The sequence below is a fragment of the Marmota flaviventris genome, chromosome 2, assembly GCF_047511675.1.
Source record: "Marmota flaviventris isolate mMarFla1 chromosome 2, mMarFla1.hap1, whole genome shotgun sequence".
Lineage (NCBI taxonomy): Eukaryota > Metazoa > Chordata > Mammalia > Rodentia > Sciuridae > Marmota > Marmota flaviventris.
The window spans coordinates 28240928-28254461 of record NC_092499.1 but is presented as its reverse complement, the minus strand read 5'-3'; the positions used below and the strand labels follow the sequence as shown (position 1 = coordinate 28254461).

At 39.6% G+C, this 13534-nt stretch overlaps 1 non-coding gene across 1 annotated transcript; it reads left to right on the top strand.

Annotated features, from left to right (window-relative positions):
• Positions 1–10253: 10253 nt before the first annotated feature.
• On the top strand, positions 10254–10325 carry Trnaa-agc (transfer RNA alanine (anticodon AGC)). Its single transcript has one exon. It is a non-coding gene; the product is annotated as a tRNA-Ala (tRNA).
• Positions 10326–13534: the final 3209 nt, after the last annotated feature.

Sequence of the window (13534 nt, the reverse complement as noted above, 5' to 3'; positions counted from 1 at the left end):
AGAAAAAGAAAATACATTGTTATCCAATAGTAAGAGATTGGTCAAGTGTGTTACCTTATTTCCATCTACACAAGGAATTAAAGAACAAACACTTGCTGGGTGTGGTGGTGCACACCTGTAATCCTGTGGCTCGAGAGACTGAGGCAGGAGGATCCCAAGTCATAAGCCAGCCTCAGCAATTTAGTGAGACCCTAAGCAACTAAGTGAGACCCTGTTTCTAAATAAAAGTATAAAAAAGGGCTGGGTATTTGGCTCAGTGGTTGAATGCCCCTGGGTTCAATTCTTGGTACCAAAAAAGAAAAAAGAGAAAACATTAAAAATTTTGTCTAGTGAGGCTGAGGCTGTGGCTGGGGCTTGTGCTCGGTGGTAGCACACTTGTCTGGCATGTATGAGGCACTGGGTTCGATTCTCAGCACTGCATATAAATAAATAGATATAAAGGTCTACCAACAACTAAAAAATATTCTTTAAAAATTATGTCTAGGGAAAAATTATAATGACATGGTAACACCTGAGTAAAGTATAAAGGATCTCTAACTATTGTCAAAGTACAATCTTCATCACATTAAAAAAACAGATTATGATCTGGGCACAGTGGTATACTCTTGTAATTCCAGCTACCAGGAGGATGAGGCAAGAGAATCACAAATTTGAGGCCTACCTCAACAATTTAGTGATACCCTGCCTTAAAAATAAAAAGGTCTGGGGATGTAGCTTAGTGACAAAGCACCCCTGTGTTTAATTCCCAGTACCAAAAAAATATTATGAATGCATAAACAATAATGTGACACACAATGGAATATTATCCAGTCTTAAAAAGGCAGGAAATTCTGACACATATTACAACACAGATGAATTTTAACGATATGCTAAGTGAAATAAGCCAGACAGAAAATAAGGACAAATATATACACATACATGAGGTCCCTAGAACAGCCAACTTTGTAGAGACAGAAAGTAACATGGTAGTTTCCAGATCCTGGGGAAAGTTACTGTTTAATGGGTTTTGAATTTCAGCTGGGGATGATAGAAAGTTCTGGAGATAGCTGTACAGCAATGCGGATACACTGAGCGGTATTCTTCAACATGGATAAAACAGCAACTTTTATGTGATGTATATTTTTCCATAATTAAAAAAAAATAGGTTATGGGGAAGTATGTCAAAAAGTTCCAATGAGGGCTGGGGATGTAGCTCAGTGGTAGAACACTTGCTTAGCGTGCGGACGGCCGTGGGTTCCATCCCCAATATTAAAAAAAAAATAAGTTCAATAATGAGTATTTTTGCACAAAGGGTTATGAGTGACCTTTACTTTGTTCTTTTTATTCCAACATTGTCCCTTTAGTAAATGAGATTTTTTAATTTTGTTTGTTGTTTATTTTAAGGAAGCTAGCTCCAGCATCTCCCAGATGTGTGTGGGGAGGGGGTGGGAGGCTCCAGCTGCAGTTAGAACAGGGAGAACCACAGCCTGCTGGGGGAGGAGGTGGCTCACAGAGGGCTTGGGACTTCCAGGCTCCTCTAATCTCTCTCTGCCCTGCCTGCCGGCCTCCTCTGGCTTCCCTATCATCTCAGGCCTTGCCCATGGCCCTCTCTCCCTAGGATCATCTCAGCACTAGCCTGAAGGGGCTGCCCCTGCCCTAGTGGGAATGCGGGCTCGGGGCTTTCTCAGACGGTCAGTACCCAAGACGCCTTCCCGCTGCTGCTCCGCCCCAGCCCAGCTGCAAAAACAACAGCCCATACCCAAAGCCCTGTTATTGCAGCCGAGAGTGGAGCCTCGGTGTGCAGCGGAAGGAGTGGGGCTGGGCCCTGCCAGCCCTAAACAGACCTAGAGGCAGGGGTGCCTCGGGAGGTAGAGGCTACCCTTCTGCTCCCCCTGGGGAGGCCTGGCTCTGAGGTGTGTGGGGAAGGGACTTAGGGAAGCCTGTGGGACTTGAGGAGGGAGGGCCAAGTGGCCTCTCTGGCTCCCTGGGGACTAGGGAGGGTGGGGGCAGAGGAGGGAGGAAGTCAAGCCACTTGGGAACCCGCTGAGCCAAGCCATGGGTAGGAGGAGGCACCATCGGGGCTCCCTGGCTGGCCAGGGCCAAGGCTTTCCCACGGGGTACAACCGGCCACTGAGCTCTACAGAGCCATTCCCCCCACAGGCCTGAGAGGTTTCCATACTGCCTCTCCTTCAGGGAATCAGGATGCAGAGCCCTGCAGGGCCCTCCCCTCTGAGCTCCCCCAGATCCCCCAGACCTATGCTGGGCATCCTAAAGAAGCCAACCATGCCACTCTGCTTCCTCAGCATCCACTCTTCTCATTTACTGGGTCCTTTCGTCATGTGACAGGGACAGGGACACACAGCTTATATCACACTTGAAAGGCCTCAGACCCTGGTAGAAGCCTGGCTCCTAAAGTTCATTCCTCGCACTGTAACATGCAGGGTGTGGATGCTATGGAACTTGGAAGCACTGTGGAAGTCTCCAGAGACAGACAAACCTGGGTTAGAAGTGATGCTCTGCCCCCGTTAGCTGTATGGCTGGGCACACCACTTAGCCTCTCTGAGCCTCAGCTTCATATACACAAAATCTCTGGCCAATGCAGGTGTTTCATAAGCAAAGGTACTTTTCTGGGATTCTTATTACACAAGCCCAGAGAAGCAAAATTAGCTAAGATTGAAAAGAACTTTTTAATCTCAATTTGTAGTTCAGGAGCACATTTGAGAAGTCCCCCGCCCAGGTCAAGAACGTGTTAATCAAATGACACTCACATTGGACACAGTGATACATACCTGCCATCCCAGCTACGCAGGAGACTGAGCCAGGAGGATCATAGGTTTGGGCCAGCCTCAACAACTTAGTGAGGCCCTAAGCAATTTAGCAAGACCTGGCCTCAAAATAAAAAGGGCTGGGGATGCAGCTCAGTGGTAGAGAGCCCCTGGATTCAATTTCCAGTGTGTGCTTTGGGGGGTGGGGGCAGGGAAACTGTGGTCCAAAGTTAGACAATGATTGTCTGTTGTATGTTTCTGGCCACAGGCGTCAAATCAGGGGTGGAAACTATTCCTGGGACAGAGGGAAGCTGGATGGGAGAGGTGAGCCTCGGGCCTCTGGGAGCTTCCCACAACCACCATCTGCAAGTTAGTCACCAAGGATCCTTTGAGGACCAAGAGTGGCAGGAAACTGTTGGGACCAAGGACACAGGTGCCTGGGAAATGCCATCATGCAGAGTTGGTGGTCCGCACTTTTCCCAGGAGGTTACAGTGACTAACAAGTCCTTGGGAGAGAGAGGAGTTCCTGAAATGAGGGTTGGCATTATTTTTCTGGTCTTTGAAATTACAACCAGGTCCTCATTAAATGCACTAGAATCAACTTTTGTGGAGATTTTGGGGGAAGGAAAAAACCTCTCCATTAAGCAATGCATATCTAGACCTGCTGTCCTCCTCTGGCTTCCCACTGTAAAGATCAATATTAATATTGATCAAGGTCACCATTACTATCAACTCCAGCAGCAGACAAGATCACTCAGTTTGTGAGGGGAAGTCTTGAAGTTATCTGTGTGACTTCTAAGGCCAAGCTATGGTTTCAACACTCAATGTCACAGCTGGCATAGCTGAGAAAACAGCTAGTTGGTTAACCTTGGTCTCCACATATTTTTCTCCCAGAACCACAGACTGTATTTGGTTTGTTTCTGCCTGTGTGCATGGTACAGCCTCACAGACCTATCAGTTGTTGAATAACTGATCTGGTCCCAACCAGTCCACCTCACAGTGCTACTGTTGATACCTAAAGAGATAAGGAATATGATATAAGGATTTTAGTCAAAAGGCAAAATCCTCTCAAGCGTAAGGGGCTATACTTTGTACAGGAGTTATTTTCTATATTCAGTGTAGTGTATGGTATAAAGGTGATCAATATTTATTCTATATTGAACATGTTGATTTATGAAGACCAACTGTTAATACACAATAGGGAATAACAATAGTGAAAACCATTTTTTTTCCCTAATCACATGCCCTGGTACTCCTACCAGCGCCTGTCATTAGAATTTCCCTCCAAATTCCTAGCAATTGACAGTGTCCAAGTGGCAGGGAATCTCAAGAATAGAGCCAGATTCCATAAAAATGTAAACCCAACATTTAGATCAAGTCGAGCTTCTAGTTTAGTAGAAGCAATCAAATAATGACTCCTACCTCAGCTGAGAACAAGGCTTGTCTTCTAAGAGTATAAATGTGAAGCTTAGCCAAGATTGAAGCAACTCACAAAGTTAGCACTCAAGGGGCATTTGTTAGAAGTCCCAGGGGCCTCTACTTTCAGGCATGGTTGGACCCAAAAGTCTACATCAGCACCTTGCTTTCTCTCTCACACTAAGGACTTGGCTCTGTTTGCTTCTTTGGAGTGGTTACTTGACTCTCCTAAGCCAGACAAACTCTCTCCATGAGCCAGGAAAAGTAGCACCTGACTATCCAGAACCAACCTCTTTATAGGAGATAATGTAAAGGAGAGAAACTTGCTTTTCTCCCAGAGTCCTCATAGCAAATTGCAGGGAAGTCCCAAATGGCTTTGCTCTGCCAATCACCGTAGAAGTTGGATGGTGGACCAGACCTGGGTGGTGTGCCGTGTCTCTCTGTGGCGAGGGGCCACTTGGGGCACCAGGAGGCACTGAGATTGACAGTTCCACCCAAATCGCATGGGACAAGGAGGGGTAGTTCCCAACGGAAAGGGGGTGTGGGGCAGACAAAAACAACAGGTGTCCATGACAATAGCACTTGTTCTCAGGTTGCGTGGAGACATGACTTATCCACCAAAACAATCTGAGAAGGATAAAAACAGTAGTGCACTCACATGCCCAAGTGTTGAGTCAAAGCTCTTCAGGAAAAGGAAGTGATCCTATGGTCTGAAGGAGATTCTTTAGAACAGGAGAAAGAGACAAATATTTTGATCAGCCTCCCTCCCTCCTGTTGAAAATTATCTTCATAATCATTTACCTCCAAATTAAGTTCAGGAAACCTACTTGACAAGACAGTGATCCAGAATGTTTGAAATTAGGACCCTTGGGGAAAATCTGGAAGGATCCCTGGTTGAGAGAATGAGCCTGATGGATTGCTTCTTTTTCTTTTTTCTTACAAATAACTTTTATTTCTGATGATAAATGGGATATATTTATTGCAGATGTTTTGGGAAATGCAGAACAGTACACAAATAAAAAAATGAAAATCACTTGAATTTGTTAGGGTTGGGGGTGTTTGCAAGTGACAGAACCCCCAAAATAGCCGTGGCTTTAACAAGGCTGAAGTTTGCTTTGCTCTCTCAGCTACATGAAGTCCAAAGGCAAACAGTCCAGGCTGGTATGGGAACTCTACTCCTCAGAGACCTCTGAGTGCCCATGCTCCTGCCAGTTTACTGCTCTGCCATCCCCACAGCACGGGCTGCGTCAACTCAGCTGGCAGAGCAGGAATGCAGCAAGGAAGAGAACCGGCAAGAAAGGCGGAGGTCTCTTCCTCCCAGCTCTCTCCCAGGGAAGATTCTCAGAAGGAGCAGCACCTTTCCACAAGATCCTATTGGAAAAACATAGTTACATGGCCAGATCTACCTGCTAAGGATACTGGGAAATGCAGTCCTTATTCTAAGTGGCTATTTGCCCAACTAAAATTCTGTGACTATGGAAAAGAGAGAGAGTGGTTTTGGGGGAGACCTGGGGGCCTCTGATAAATCTATAATCATACTACACAGAGATAGTCATTGTTAATAACTTAGTATAGGTCGTGATATACATATAACGCACAGGCCCAGATATGTACATATAGGAACATATACTCTTATATGTAAGTACATGTAAATATATGTGTGTGTGCCTGCATGTGTGTACATATGCATGCATGTATATATGTTTGTGTATATGAAGTTAAGGTCCCACCATATATACTACTTTTGCATCCTGTTTTTTTTTTTTTTTTGGTACCACGGATTGAACCCAGTGGCACCTAACCACTGAACCACATCCCCAGCCCTTTTTAAACATTTTTTTTAGTTGTAGAAGGACACAATACCTTTATTTTATTTATTTGTGTGTATGTGTTTTATAATGTGGTGCTGAAGATTGAACCCCAGCCCTCCCGGTCTCTTTTATTTAGAGACAGGGTCTCCCTGAGTTGCTTAGGGCTTTGCCAACTTGCTGAGGCTAGCTTTGAACTCACAATCCCCCTGCTTCAGCCTCCCCAGCTGCTTGGGTTACAAATGTGCACCACGGCCCCCAGCTGCATCCTGCTTTTTAAAAAGATTGCAGACTTTAAATGGTTTCTCTAAAAAATCTATTTTAGGGAGCTGGGGTTGTGGCTCAGTGGTAGAGCACTTACCTGGCATGTGTGAGGCACTGGGTTAAATTCTCAGCACCACATATAAATAAATGAATAAAATAAAGGTCCATCAACAAATAAAAAATACATTTAAAAAAATCTATTTTAGCATTGAATCATTTAACAGTTATAGGTAGAGTTATTAAAAATTGACTACCCCAAATGTAATACTTTATAATTTTCTTTTAAGTAGGTATTTTTATTTTATAAACTCTGTTTTTAAAAGTTTCTGTAGGCTCTGGGGCTGTAGCTCAGTGGGAGAAAGCCTGCCTAGCATGTATGAGGCCCTGATTTTAATCCCAGCACTGCAATAAAAAATAATTTTTGTTTAACTATTTGTTATGAAATAATTGTAGGTTCACATGACGCTACGATTCTCTCTCTTAAACCTTCCCCCTGCCACCAATGGTAACATCTTATACAACAATGGTACAGCATCAAAACTAAGAAACTGACATTGGTACAATTGATAGAGCTTATTCAGATTTCACCAGTTATATATGTTGTGTGTGTGTAGCTCTATGCAATCATGGGTAGCCTTGCATAACCACCACCACAAACAAGAAATTCAACCACACTATCACAAGACCCCTTTGTGTTATTCCTTTACAGCCACACCCATCTCCTTAACCCCCATCCCCAACTCCTGGCAACCACTAATCTCTATAATTATGTTATTTCATAAATGTTACATAAGTGGAGAATTATGCAACATGTATACTTTTTTCTCTTTTTTTATAAAACTTGTTTTAATTAGTATACATGACAGTAGAATGCATTTTTGATACATCATGGTATAATGGAGTACAATTTCTCATTCTTGTGGTGATGTAGAATCCCGTCGGTCATATAGTTATATATGTACCTAGGTTAATAATGTCTTATTCATTCTACTATTTTTCCTACCCACATACCCCCTCCCCTCCTTTCTACCTAAAGTAACTCTATTCCCTAGTCTCCCCTACTTGTTGTGAATTAGCATCCACAAATCAGAGAAAACATTTGGCCTTTGTTTTTTGGAGGTTGGCTTATTTTGCTTAGCATGATATTCTCTAGCTCCATTTATTTACCACAGATGCCATAATTTCATTCTTCTTTAAGGCTGAGTAATATTCCATCATATATATGTAAGATATTTATGTATATATATCTTACTTTTTTTATCCATTCACCTGTTGAAGGGCACTTAAGTTGGTTCCATAGTTTAGTTATTGTGAATTGAGCTGCTATAAACATTGATGTGGCTGCATCACTGTAATATGCTGATTTTAAGTCCTTTGAGTATAAACTGAGATGTGGGATAGCTGGGTCAAATGGTGGTTCCATTCCAAGTTTCCTGAGGAATCTCCATACCACTTTCCATAAAGGTTGCACTATCTACATTTCCACCAGCAATGTATGAGTATACCTTTTCCCCAACATCCTTGCCAACATTTATTGTTGTTTGTATTCTTGATATTGCCATTCTGACTGGGGTGAGATGAAATCTTAGTTTTGATTTGCATTTCTCTAATTGCTAAAGATGTTGAACATTTTTTCATATATTTGTTGAATTGATTGTATTTCTTCTTCTCTCAAGTGTCTGTTCAGTTCCTTAGCCCAATTATTGATTGGGTTCCTTGTTGTTTTAGTGTTGAGTTTTTTAAGTTCTTTATATATCATGGAGATTAATGCTCTATCTCAGGGGCATGTGGTAAAGATTTTCTCCCATTCTGTAGGTTCTCTCTTCACATTCTTAATTGTTTCTTTGCTGAGAAGAAGCTTTTTAGTTTGAATCCATCCCATTCATTGATTCTTGATTTTACTTGTGCTTTAGAAGTCTTGTTAAGGAAGGCAGATCCCAAGCCAACATGGTAAAGATTTGGGCCTATTTTTTCTTCTATTAGTTGCAGAGTCTCTTATCTAGTGCCCAAGACTTTGATCCACTTTGAGTTTCATGCAGAGTGAGAAACAGGGTTTAAATTTTATTTTGTTACATGTAGATTTCCAATTTCCCCAGAACCATTTATTGAATAGGCTATTTTTTCTCTAGCGAATATTTTTGGTGCCTTTGTCTACTAAGAGGTAACTATATTTATGTGGGTTTGTCTCTGGGAGCATGTATACTTTTGAAATTAGTTTTTTAATTGAGCATAATTTCCTTGAGGTTCACCTAAGTTGTTGTATATATTAATAGTTTATTCCTTTTTATTGCTGAGTAGTGTTCCATGGTATGGATGTTTGTTTAAATATTCACCAATTGGAGGACATTTGGGTAGTTTCCAGTCTTTATTATTATGAATACAGCTGCTGCGAACGTTCATGTGCAAGTTCCATATGGACATTCCTTCTGTGGGATAAATGACAAAGGTGCCAATGTTGGGTCATATTATAAGTTTGTTTTGGGTTTTGAAAGAAACGGCCAAACTATCTTCAAGAGTGGTTATATACTGTCTTTTAAATTTAAAAACCTGATATCAACAATTCTTATCATTAAGCATTTCCCATGTTGTTATTTTAAAATATGCTATTCTATTGTATGGCCATATTCTAATGTTCTTAAGCAATCTTCTTAATTTTTAATAATTTGGTTTACTAACTTTTGTGTTATAAATGACAGTGAGAAATAATATTGTGGATTATTTTTTGTGGATTTTTGATTATTTTCTTAAAATAAATTAATTTAAAATAAATTTCCAAGCATGGACATGATAGTTCTAAGGGTATGAATGAACATTTAAACTCTTTCACTATATTTTCCCAAATTATCATACTGAAAGTTACTTCAAACACCCCCACAGCAACCTGTGAGAGTTGGGACAAAGTTTCTAAAAGTATTAATATTGCAACACAAATGGAAGCCACAGGATTGGTATCCTTAATATATAAATAGATTTCACAAATCAACTAGACAGAGAGGGGGAGAGATAGAGAGATAGAGAGATAGAGATAGAGATAGAGATATATATAGAGAGTGGAGCATTAACAGGATTGTTATAGACCAATCAGGATTTACTCATGAGCTAGAGTCACTTTCTCTTTAGATAGACTACAATAAAATTAGTTATATTAATAAGAAAGAAGAGGGCTGGAGTTGTGGCTCAGTGGTACAATGTTCACCTAGCATGCATGAGGCACTCTGTTCGATTCTCAGCACCACATAAAAATAAAATAAAGATATTGTGTCCATCTAAAATTAAAAAAATAAGTAAACATTAAAAAAAAAGAAAGAAGAAAGAATGGATATTGGACAGGCAACCAGGATTTCTATCACACATCACATTAGAAAAATAGGGAAACCATTATGACCAGCAGTTCATGAGAAGAAATGCAAATGATCAATTAAAGGAGTTGTATATTATTTTCTCTATCAAATTAACAATATGAAAAAGAGTAATAATTCACAATAACAACAAATACATAAGATGGCTAAGAATAAATCTTACACAAGATATATAAGACCTATATGGGGAAAGTATAAAATTTTACTGAAGACGTAAATAAATGCAGATATATACCATGTTCATGAATAGGAAGACTCAATATCTTAAAGATATTGATTCTCCTTAAATTGATTCATAGATTTAATGCAATCCAATAAAAATCTCCATAGATGAATTTTTTTAAAAAAGACTTGTTTCTAGTGTGTGTGTGTGTGTGTGTGTGTGTGTGAGAGAGAGAGAGAGAGAGAGAGAGAGAGAGAGAAAGTGCAAAGGTGCAAAACAACTTAAGACAATCTAAAACAAATAGGAAATGAATTTTTTCTTTTTCTTCTTTTTTTTTTTTTTTTGTGGTGCTGGGGATTGAAGTCAAGGTCTTATACATGTGAGGTAAGCAAAGCACTCTACCAACTGAGCTATATTCCTAGCCCTAGGAAATGAAATTTTTAACAGCAAACTTTCTTAAAAAAATAAAGCAATATTTAAGATAATGTTAGATTGGGGCTGGGTTGTGGCTCAGTGGTAGAGCGCTCGCCTAGCACGTGTGAGGCCCTGGGTTCAATCCCCAGCACCACATAAATAAAATAAAGATATTGTGTCCAACTACAACTAAAAAAATAAATATTAAAAAAAATAATATTAGATTAGTTTAGAAATAGGCAAATTTAGAATGGAATAACATACAGGGCCCCAAAACAGACTCACATATTATAGAAACTTGACTTTCAATGATGGTAACATTAGAAATTATGGGACAGAGAATAAAAGAAGAAAATTGGATTAACACTTTTCACACTACATAAAAATTAATTCCAAATTATATATTCAGACAAATTTTAAAATATTTAGAAGAGTCTGGGGATATAGCTTAGTGGTGGAGCACTTACTAGGATGTGTGAAGCTCTTCTTTTGATCCCCAACACCACATACAAAAAATTAATAATAGGGCTGGGGTATAGTTCATTGGTACAGCACTTTCCTAAGCAATCCGGAGGTCCCAGGCTTTATCCCCAGCACCTCTAAATAAATGACTAAATAAAATATTTAGAAGAAACTAAACTTTTTTTTTAAACTTCGGATTGGGGTATCTTAAATAAGACTCCAAAGTCATTCATTATTAAAAATAAGACCAATATCTTTCAACACACATTAAAATAAAAAAGTCTGTTCAAAGATGTATTACTGTGAATAAGAAGACAGGCCATAAACTGGCAAAAGATATTTATTTATTTAAAAATATTTTAGGTACCAGGGATTGAACCCAGAGGCACTTAGCCCCTGAGCCACATCCCCAGCCCTCTTTATTCATTTTTTAATTTTTGTTTTTAGTTGTAGATGGATACAATACCTTTTATTTATTTATTTATTTATTATGTGATGCTGGGGATCAAACCCAGTGCCTAACATATGCTAGGCAAGCGCTCTACCACTAAGCCACAATCCCAGATCTTATTTTTTTAAAATTTTTTTTATTAGTTACTCATGACAGTACAATAATCTTGACAATTCATACATTTGAATCAAATGGGATATAATTTCTCATTTTTCTGATTGTACAGGTTGCAGAATCACATTGTTCATACAGTCACCTATATACATACAGCAATAATAATGTCTATTTTATTCTGCTGCCCTTCCTATACCCCCTTCCCCACCCCTCCCCTCCCATCACATCTCTCTACCAGACCTTATTTTTTATTTTGAGACAGGGTCTAAGTTGCTTAGGGTCTTGCTAGTTTGCTGAGTATGGTTTTGCACTTGCCATCCTCCTGCCTGAGCATGCTGAGCTGCTGGGATTACAGGTTTCTGCCACCATCTCTGGCTGGCAAAAGATATTTAGAAAACAACTGAAAAAAAGAATGTCAGTATTCAGGGTATATAAAGAATCCCTATAGGGCTCAGTTGGTAGAGTTCTTGCCTCACAAGCACAAGGCCCTGGGTTCAAGCCCCAGAACCACAAAAACAAAACCAAAAAAAAGGAAAAATCCAAATTAAACTTTATTTTCAAAGGCACTTATTTAGGTATACTTATTTAGGTAACAATGTGGAGTTTCAAAGTCCAAGATCAGGTAGCATAGGGGAACAGGAGAACGTTTAGCCTCGAGTGATGACGTAATGGTGAACGGTGTCATAATGGCAGGAATATATGTGAAAGGAAGAGATCACGTCTTTTTTTTTTTTTAAGTATTTTTTTAGTTGTCAATGGACCTTTATTTTATATATTGATACGTGTGCTGAGAATCTAACCCAGTGCTTCACACATGCTAGGAAAGCGCTCTGCCATTAAGCCCAACCCCAGCCCAAGAGATCACATCTTGAAACAGGAAGCCAGAGAGGGAGAGGGACCACCAGTCTTGCTCCATTGATAATAATACTTTCAGGAGAACTACCCAAGGGGTTCCATGAGAACTGCCTTAATTCCTTCCAAGGGCAGTGTCCTCAGTGACCTAAGAACCTCCCTCTAAGCCCCACCTTTTAAAGTCCACAATATCTTAGCTTCACTATCACTTCACTAAGGTCTAAGCTTCCAACACATTTTGAGGTACACTTCAAATCATATCCAAACCATCACAGTAGGAAAAGGCACAGAAATTTCACAAATAACACATGGCTAAAAAAAGTGGCAAAAAAAAAAAAAAAGAATAACAACAACTGTTAATCTACTACTACTGTAAAGTAATAATCAGGAAAATCCAAATTAAAAGAACAATGAAAACCAGCTAGGTGCTATGTGCCTATAGTTCCAGCTACTCAGGAGGCTGAGGTGAGAGAATCACTTGAGTTTGAGTTCAAGTCCAGCTCGGGCTACATGGAGAAACTCAGTCTCCAAAAAGCAAAAAACAAAAAAAACCCAAAGAAACATGCAATATCCTTTTATGCCTACCCGACTCTCCAAAATGATAACTGAAAATACTGTGTGCTCATAAGGATCTAAAGACTGCTGGAGGAGTTCGCATTAATTTAACCACTTTAAAGACTAGACTTAATTTTCTTTTTCTTCCTTCCTTCCTTCCTTCTCCTTCTGGTATTGGGTATTAAACACACTGATACTTTGTCACTGAACTACATTCCCAACCCTTTTTCTTTCTTTCTTTTTTTGAGACAGTGTCTCACTAAGTTATTAAGGCTGGCCTCAAACTTCCAACCCCCTTGCCTTGGTCCTGAGTCACCGGGATTGTAGGTCTTCACCTATTTGTGAAGTTAAAAAACACTCATATAGCCTAGGATCCAGCTGTTCCACTTAAAGCTATGCCAAGCTATATACAAGAATACTCATAGTTTATACTCACTCATCCCCCAAAAACCACTGGAAGCAACTCAAATCTGTTGAAGAAAAATGAATAAATTGTGATATAATCACACAATGGAATACTATGTAACAGTGCAAAGAAGAGAACTAAAGACACAGGCAATGCCCTAGGCAGATAGGGCGAGAGGAAAAATGGCCATTTCAAGAAAATGGAGAAGATTGATACAGTATGTTTGTGTCTTGTTTTGTCTTGAAATGTTGTATTGTCTTTGTGATGAAAATATGGAAGGGGTGAGAAGTAAATTACTAAGGGAAGGATATGGATGATTTTTAGAAATGTTATTTTCAATGAAAAAGGGAAGCTGTACAAAATTCCATTATAAATGCTATATATAAACAAGTAAAACTAAACAATAAGTTGAGGATCCCAAATGTATATTTTTTTAAATAAAGCAATGAAATATCAGTAAGAATTTAGTTTATCAGTTATCCTCAGATATGGGAGAAGGCAGAGAAATAGGGTAGAGGAAACACAA